The 9,167-nt window shown below is 50.1% G+C and overlaps 1 long non-coding RNA gene across 1 annotated transcript; it reads right to left on the bottom strand.

Moving 5' to 3' along the window:
* Positions 1-316: 316 nt before the first annotated feature.
* On the bottom strand, positions 317-2,425 carry LOC138989882 (uncharacterized). Its single transcript, XR_011466029.1, has 2 exons — positions 1,805-2,425; positions 317-685 (listed from the first exon to the last, which is right to left on the bottom strand). It is a non-coding gene; the product is annotated as an uncharacterized lncRNA (long non-coding RNA).
* Between the last annotated feature and the right edge of the window lie 6,742 nt (positions 2,426-9,167).

Raw genomic sequence — 9,167 nt, 5'->3', positions numbered from 1 at the left:
GTGGGGGACTCGCCTCTGTAACTGTGGATGCCCAAGGTCTGGGTGGGGGCGTGTGGGTCCTCTGGGACCTCCCTTCTTGAACTCCCAGGGACCAGTGACCAAATGCCACTAAAGAGAGGGTGACTACGGCAGGTTCTGGGCTGGGTTCTTTCAAGGGGATCCAAACGGGTAGGGCCCCAGCTTCCAGACTTTGGGGCAGGGAAGGTGGGGTGGGAGCTACCTGGTGCCACCTCTCCTGCTGATGGGGACACAGGCAGCCCCTGGGTGCTGGCTCTTCGGGTCTGGTGATGTCCAGTGACCACACGTAGGACCCTGCTCCAAGTACACAACAGCTTTATTGAGCCCCGGCTGGGTGGTGCTTCCTCCTCCATGTCAGAACCTCCCTGTGTTGGCCATGGGCACCCCCCAAGCTCTGCCCGTCAATTCCTACAAACTGCTCATCTCTAGCATCAGCGCCTCCCAAGGATTGGGGGTGCTTCTCCTGCTAGTGATGATGGCCGCTATCTCGGGGGGGATGGGATGAGGGCTGGGGCGTGTCACCTCAGGTGAGGTGGAAGAGCTGGATGAGGGTGTTGGTCAAGAAGAAAAGGATGCTGCCACCGGCCAGGCTGCCGAAGGCTGGGGAGCCACTTCGGGGTTTCTTGGAGGTGCTGATGGTATGGTTTCCCAGGACTCCAGTTTGTATCTGCAAGAGGAGAAGTGGGGCAAGCCCGGGGAGGGGTGAGTCTCAGGTGTGCTGTTTAGAGACACAGTTCTCCCACCCCCAGACTGCAGCCCCTGGTTCCCTGTCCCAAGGGTCGTGACTTCTGCCACGAGGTCCTGTGGGGAGGGCTGGCTGCTTCGGGCCACGACGCAGGCAGGGTCAGAGGCAGTCCCCAGTCTATGTGCCCTGGAACCTTTCTTTCACGTCCACCAGGCCACCCGCACCTCCAGTATGCAGGAGATAGGGAAATCTGTGGCCCCAGACCTTGACCTTAATAGCCCAGCCAGGGCCTTAGCCTCTCTGAACCTCAGTTTCCTCATCTAGTGAATGGGAAGAAGAGCCCATCACAGTCGTGGGGGAGGTCACATGAGACTGGGCTGGAGAAAAGGTGCTTGGTAGCGTGTGGGTGGGTGGGGGTAGGGAGGGTGTGGCTTTTTCCCCCAAAGAGATGGCCAGATGGTGATCAGGCTGTTCTCAAAGCCTGATCACCCTGCAACTAAAGCTGCCCTTGATGGAGATTAAGCTGTTTCTGATGGCGACCAAGGTGTCCTTAATGCTTGATCAGGCTGTTCTCGATGGAGAACTCGATGGCTCCCTTCTCTACCGACTAGCATGTGAGATGCTGCCAAAGCCACCTCTTGGAATAGCAGTTGATCTTGAGACTCTAGCTGTTTCTGGAATGGGAGATTTCTATCTTAGCATTGCCAAACACTCAGGCTCCTCACCTGGGGTGGGGGTTCCCTGCTACCTCCATCAGGCTCCATTTGAACCTCTCCCTAGCCCCCCTCCCAACAGGACCATTTCCCCAGTTTCCCTGTGGGTTGATGCCATCGTCACTTAGGGCTGTCTTCCCAAGCCTCTTCATCCTCTGTTATTCCACAACACCCCTTGGGGGCTTCAGTATGCTGGCACCCTGTCAGGGTGCCCCAGCCTCAAGTACCAGAGGCAGCAATGCTCAGCGGAAACCCTCCAACAGTCTGACCCTAACCAGAAGAACTGGAAGACTGGGAGCTAGGCGTCTGGAGGCCTTGGTTCCCATGGAAGGGGAGGTCTGAGGAGCCTGGGGTGGTGCTTCCAGGGACTCCAGGGGGCTGCTCTTACCTGAATCATAATCAGGAGGCTGATGGTGAAGAGAAGGAAGAGGAAGCCTTTCATTTTGGGAGGCTCTCCGCGGCTCTCGGTAGCAGCTTTTGGAGATGAACTCAGGGCTGTCTGCAGGCCTCTTTGGGCTTGGCTGCTTTTGAAGGAGGGTAAAGCAGGGAGGCGGGGTGGAGGGAAAGGAAGGAGGGCCTCTGGGGTGGGGTGGGTACTGCTGCTCTTCTACAGACCTTGGGATTGAGGATGCCAGGCCCCAGCTCCACAGCTCTGGCAGGTGACAGACGGTTCTGGAGTGGAACTGGGGCACATCCCAGGAGATGGGAGGTGGGCAAACCCAGAGGCAGCTGGGGGGCAGTAAAGAGGGCCCTGGGCTCGGAGTCCTGCTGAATGGGGATTGAATCTTGGTTTAATCACCTATCAATTCTGGGACCCGGGGCCAGAAACTGTACCTCTCTGAAAGAAGTGCCAGAGAATTACAAAAATATGGTATTATTAAAAGGAGATTGGGGCAGGGGATAGGCGCTGAAGGAGGAAAAGCTGGGATAAATTTAGGTTTCAAAGTAAGGTTGTGGACCATTCCAAGATTGAGAAGAAAGGCTTGGGGAGCACGAAAAGTGGGGTATGTAGATTTCTGTGAAAATGAAGGTGAAATGTGACAGGAACCCAGAAACCTAGCTTCTAGTTAAGCCCATTTCCTCCGGGCCTCAGGTGAGAAGACTGAAGTGGGTTATTTCTGAAGTTTACTAAGACCTAGCATCTTGTGACTTGGATAAAGAAAACAGCAGATGGGTGTCTGTATTAGTCTCAGAGCGATGGGAAGAAGGCTAGTGGAGGACCAGGAGTTAACTAAACTGCAGGGGAAGGGATTTGGGGTGGGGGTGTCTGTGAAGTCCCAGCCAGGGGTTGCGGGACAGGGTGAATCACAAAGATGCCTGAACAGTGCTCTATTCTTTATACATCCTCTCACTTTATTCTCTCAGTGGGACTCTGCAGCAGGTTCCATTATTACCCCCATTTTCCAGATGAAGAAACTGAGGCTTGGATATTAAGTGACTTGCCCAAGGTAATAAAAGGAGGAGCCAGTTTCAGGTGGGATTGCATCCAGGTCTGCTGAAGCAGCAGCTGTGCATGTAACCTCTGGGGCTGTCCTAGAAGTTACCGATTAAGTCTTCATTCCCTGCTTGGCTCCCTCCTGGAGGACCCAAGAGTCCTTTCTGTAGCCCAGCTTCAGCTTCACTCACCCTCCCTTCCTTAGTCTATTCTGTGTCTCATTTGCATGCCCGGTAGTAAAAGAAATCCCCGTCTCACTTCCCTGCTACGGTTTTGGGCCTCCTGTAGCAAGCCTCAGAAAAACTTGAGTGAGCCCTTAGGGCCTCCAGCCCTGGCTAAAAATAAACGAAGGAAAAAAACAAACAAAAACCTGAAAGTCAGGCTGGTGAAAGCCAGGAAGTGAAAAGGAAGGGGCAGGAATCTTGAGGCTCCGGGGGAGGGGAGGTGGGGAGGGAAGGAAGTGGGTGGAGCCCTCCACTACTTGCCACGAAAAGTGGAGGTCGCTCAGTCGTGTCCGACTCTGTGACACTCTTTGTGACACTATACAGTCCATGACATTCTCCAGGCCAGAATACTGGAGTGGGTAGCCTTTCCCTCCTCCAGAGGATCTTCCTAACTCAGGGATCAAACCCAGGTCTCCCGCATTGTAGGCAGATTCTTTACCAGCTGAGCCACAAGGCCCCAAACTGGAGAATGTGGGCATCGATCCTGCTACCTCTTGCATGCTCAGCGAGCACCATACTATTTGAGCTAATTCCCCACGCCAATAGATAAGCCTGCCTCACCTGTCACGGCTCACCCCCATCAGCTCCTTCACCTGAGGCAGCTCCTGACCCTTAACCTCACCACATTGGCTGCCTTTGGTGCAAGTGGGTGGGTGAGAGTCCATGAGGCAGCAGATGCCAGAAGGGCCCTGGCCCCAGGAGACAAGAGGCCCAGGTTGAAGCCCAAGATTGCCCTGCTGAAACTGGCTCCATCCCACTGGGCGGGCGGTCTTCTCTCCTCTTACAAAGAGGCAGCTAAGACAGGCTAAACCCTGGGTCCTTTCTCCATGCTGCGGATTCGTGTGACGATACTTAAATGCCAAGCTCATATCTGCAAAAACATTCTTACAAACCCCAGAAATTTCATTTTCCACATCCTGAGTCTCTGCTGTTGTTTGAGCTTGAGCTGCTAGTGTTTGGGCGATCTGGTGGGTGCTGGAAGGCTTTTTAGAGTTTGGGACTTGTGACTTGGAGGGATGTCTGGAGTCTGTTAGTACCTGGGAGAAGTGGGGCTTCAGACTTCTCTCCTGCCCTCTGAGCAGCTTCATTCTGTCTTAACACCATCTGGATAGACAGAACCCTGGTTGCAAAACTTAAAAGAGCTTAGAGAGACCCCCGTTTTACAGATGGGAAAATTGAGGACCCAAGAAGGGCAGATTAATGCAGAGCTAAAGAGAGAACCTAGCTGTCTCTAGATTTTCCTGCCCTACCATACACCTTCTCCAAACCTGACTTGGGAAATCTCAGTCCATAGCCCCTATCTCCCCCAGGAATCAGGCCTAAACTCCTTAGTGTGACATTCAAAGGCCTTCCTTTCTCCCCAGCCTTCTGTTTTGGGTTCTATGCATATCACACCCTAGCCCACAGCCACACCCATCTTGCATCTCTAGTTGCCCCAGGCTCTTTTACAACCCAAGTTGTTTTCTCTTTAAGGAAAGCCCTTCAGTTGTTTTATCTGATAATATTCCTTCTTCAAGACTTAGATCAAGGGACTTCCCTCATGATCCAATGGCTTAGAATCCTCACTCCCAATGCAGGGGGCTTGGGTTCAATCCCTAGTCAGGGAACTAGATCCCACATGCCACAATTGAGAGTCTGCATGCTGCAACTAAAACCCTGCAGTTCAGTTCAGTCGCTCAGTCGTGTCCAACTCTCTGCAACCCCATGGGCTGCAGCACGCCAGGCCTCCCTGTCCATCACCAGCTCCTGGAGTTTACTCAAACTCATGTCCATCGAGTCGGTGATGCCATTCAACCATCTCATCCTCTGTCGTCCCCTTCTCCTCCTGCCTTCAATCTTTCCCAGCATCAGGGTCTTTTCCAATGAGTCAGTTCTTTGCATCAGCTGGCCAAAGTATTGGAGCTTCAGCTTCAGCATCAGTCCTTCCAATGAATATTCAGGAGTGATTTCCTTTAGGACCCTGCATACCTTAACAAAAATCCAATATCATACATGCCACGACTAAGACTTGGTGAGCCAATAAATAAATAAGTAAATAAAAATAAATATTTAAAAAAAGAAGACTTAGCTCAGAAGCCCCTTCCTCTGCGAACATTTCCATTTCCCTGATGCTAGAAACTCCTTCAAAGGGAGGGGGTTCCTCAGTATTCCAAGAACTCCTTCTGTTGGCCACTGCTCTAAAGATTGTGTCTGCTAAGAATATTGTCTAGTAGCTTGACCCAAGACCAGGTCCCTCTAGGTCTTGTCACCTGTCTAACTCAGCACAAGGCAGAATATGGCAGTTAGGTGTCAGGGCCAGCTGAATAATAAGTGAATACAAGGCGATCACACCTTACCTCTGAGCCTTGCATGCCTGTATTCATGAGGTCAATAAATGCTTATTATGGGGCAATAGCAGACTAAATATTTGGGCAGTTACCAATGAAGAAAAGAATTAAGGGGAATAAAGATGTGAGCCCTTCACTTGGGGCTGCTTTTCCTCTAAAAGCACTTGCTCCTTCCGGAAGAAACAGTTGAGAAGCTGTGCAGAGCTTTCCACAGATTTCTGGAGCTGGGGGAGAAAACTGCAGTTCAAGACCTGCTAAGAAAGGAGGGCCCTGGCAAACTCCCCCGCCCTCCACTAGGCTTTGGGTTGGGAGCATGAAAGGTTATACATGAGGAGTACAAATGAACAAGAAACAACAGCCCAACCCCTCATAGAAACTGAAGACAACATGATCAAAAAAACAAACAAAAAATAAGAGGAGCAATAAATAATAGGAACAATTACACAGAAAATCCAGATAGTGGAATTATCAACCAAGCTTTTAACTAATAATGCTTAGTATATTCAGATACATAGAAGACAAGACCAAGGACTATAGATTATAGAATAGAACCAAATGGAAATTCTAGAACTTAAAAATATAATAATAGAAATTAAGAACTCAGTGAATAGGTTTAACATCAGATTAGACACAAATGAGGAGAGAATTAGTAAAGTGGAAAATGATAATAGAATATTATAGCCAAATATAGTTAGTTGTTAAGTATCTGCTGTGTGCCAGGTACTGCACACACTGGGGCTACAGAAGTGGGGGAAAAAGGGGCATAGCCCCTGATGTTATGGAACTGACATCTGGGTGTGTGTGTGCTCAGTCCTGTCCGACTCCTTGTGACTCCATGGACCATAGCCCGCCAGGCTCCTCCATCCATGAAATTTCCCAGGCAAGAGTACTGGAGTGGGTTACCATTTCCTTCTGCAGGGGATCTTCCTGACCCAGGGAGTGAACCTGCATCTCCTGGATTGGCAGGCAGACTCTGCCCCTGAGCCACCTGGGAAGCCCATTTGAAAGGAGAAAACATTAACCATGATGGTAATTTAAGACTTCAATAAACGCTATGAAGAAGTCAAAAGGGTAGTGAGAAGAAAGAGAAATGAGGGGAGGACATATGTAGGTTAGTGTTCAGGGAAGACCACTCAAAGGGAGTGTTTGTGCAGAACAAGAGGGACCTGGGGGGCTTCCCTGATGGTCCAGTGGTTAAGAATCTGCCTGCCAGTGCAGGGGACAAAGGTTCCATCCCTGGTCTGGGAAGATCCCCCTGCTGTGGAGCAACTAAAGCCTCGCACCACAGCTACTGAGTCTGCGGGCCTCAGAGCCTGTGCTCCACAAGAGAAGGCACTGCGGTGAGAAGCCCGCGCACTGCAGTGAAGAGTAGCCCCCACTCACCTCAACTAGAGAAAGCCCATGTGCAGGAAGGAAGACCCAGTGCAACCAAAGAAAAAAGGAACCTGAGCATGCAAAACACCTCAGATGACTCCCCATCCCAGTTTCTCAGTGTTCTTTAATGACTGTGCCCAGCTTAGGGCAGTCCCGCAATGGGCATCTGCACAATATGTGTTTGAGCTCGGGGACAGAATGGAATAGAGCACGGGCGGGGAGGGGCTTGCATCTCACATTACAGTTTGATCTGCTCTGCAGCTTTCACCCCCTGCAGAGAGAGGGGTGCGCATTCCAAGGGAAGCCTCCATCCATTTGTTCAGCCGTTCATTTCAGGCCATTTGTTGACACCTACCGTGAGTCAAATAAGACAGACGGGTAAGGATCCCTTCCCTTGAGAAGTTCATAGTCTGCAAGGGAGACACATACTGAAAAAAAAATCACAAAATGGAATAAGGGATGTTATAACAGCAGCAGGGCTCTTAGACTGTAGAGTGTAACAATTCTACTTGTGGGGAGTGAGGGTATTCATGAATGAGGGGACGTTTGAACTAGTTCTTGAAGGATGGAGGGGATTTTTTTCCAGGGGGAAAAGGCAAAGGAGGATGTTCTCATTGGCAGGAGAGGCCTGAATGTAGAGAGCATGATGGTTTCTGAAACATTGAGAAGGGTGAAGGGCAGGACACATAATGCGATATGAAGGTCCTAAATGTCGACAGGAGCTAGGACGGGCTTGACCCATGGTGCCGGTGATATGGGTGGAGAAAAGGGGAAGGTGGGAGAGACGACAAGGTTTTTATTGTGAAGGAATGCTTGGACTTACAGGACCTCTTTCTCCCTTAGTCTTTACCTCTCCCTCCTGAGCTGCTAGGAATTGATAAACTCTTTAGTGCCAAAGGGGTCATAACTGGTAAGGGTTCTTTGGGAAATGACTTAGTTGCAAAGTGAACTCAGTCTGTTCTCAAGAATAGAGGCCTCCAGAACCCTCAGACCCCAGGGCTGGGGTCTACTTCCTCATCCCACAGGTGGGGAGCAGGCGCAGAAAGAGCCTCCCTACTCCCATTCTAGGGCCTTTCCACAACTGTCAGAGGAATGAATATCCACCCCAGGATGGAGCTAAGAGGAGGCCAAGTGGCCCCCACCCCAGAAAATCCAGAGGTAATCCTGGGTGAATTTGGAAGCTGGACAAATTTTCCTCCAATGTCCTTCCAACACTCAAATCTTTTGTGAACCTGGAGACCTTGGAAAGATTTCTAGAACCACCTAAGATGGGAGATAGAAAAATATAAGTCAGAAAAGTAACTGTTAGGTGAGCTTAGACTCTTGTTTCACTCTTATAACTTTGTTTTTGGAAAACAGCTTTCTAAAAACAGTAACACAACAATGTTATGAGGAATTGTACACATTTAATTTGCACAATAACCCTACAAGGTAGGTTTGATTAGAATCTCTATTCCAGATATGGAAACTGAGGCTCAGTGGAGTAACTGGAGCAGAGACAGCCAGCTGAGTGACAGAGTGGGGCTTCCTGGGTGGCTCAGACAGTAAAGAATTTGCAGAAGACCTGGGTTTGAGCCCTGGGTTGGGAAGATCCTCTGGAGAAGGAAATGGCTACCTACTCCAGTATTCTTGCCTGGAAAATCCCATGGACAGAGGATCCTGATGGGGTCCTATTCATGGGGGGTTGGGGGTGGGTTGCAAAGTGTCAGACACGACTGAAGGCAGTTTTCACTCCACTTCACCTCAAGCGACAGAGCCCAGCCCCATAGACTTATTAAATTATGCTGCCCGTGTTTCCTCAATAGATGACTATGATTATTTTCCAAGTTTCTACGAAGAAAATGTATACTTCTACAATAAGGCTCTGATTTCTCTCTTTAAAAAATAATAAACTGCCTGCCAGGTTAGAGGGCTCCCATCTCCCTCACAGGAACTAGATATTTGCTGAGTGTCTGCCTACTGCAGAATCTCAGGCCAGGCTTCCAGCCCTGGCTGGAAGGAGGGAGGTATGTTGTAAACCCCGATGCTTGGATAAACGCCAGCTCACTCCCTAGTCTTGTGGAAGTGAGAGGCAGAGCACAACAGGGCCCATGAGGCCAGCGCCCCTGCCTCCCATAGTGACGGTCCTTGCTTACCTTTGAGAGCAGAAGGAACATGAGCAAGGTGACAGTATAAGGTTGCTAATTCTCTGACTACCAATCCCCCAAAACACTAGGCCCCAGACTTTCTCATTTCATACACCTTAAGCCTCAGAGAACTTCCCGAGCGCAGTTTCATGGCAAGAGAGGTCTCCTACCTCCAACTTCCAGTCACACTTTCCACTTGAATTCTTCCCTTAGCCATGAACCAGTACCATCTGCACCCTGACTTATCTTTGCCTGCCTGTTTTAC

The sequence above is a fragment of the Bos mutus genome, chromosome 2 (assembly GCF_027580195.1).
Source record: "Bos mutus isolate GX-2022 chromosome 2, NWIPB_WYAK_1.1, whole genome shotgun sequence".
NCBI lineage: Eukaryota > Metazoa > Chordata > Mammalia > Artiodactyla > Bovidae > Bos > Bos mutus.
The sequence above is the reverse complement of the archived record's forward strand: the minus strand, read 5'-3'. Positions and strand labels throughout refer to the sequence as shown.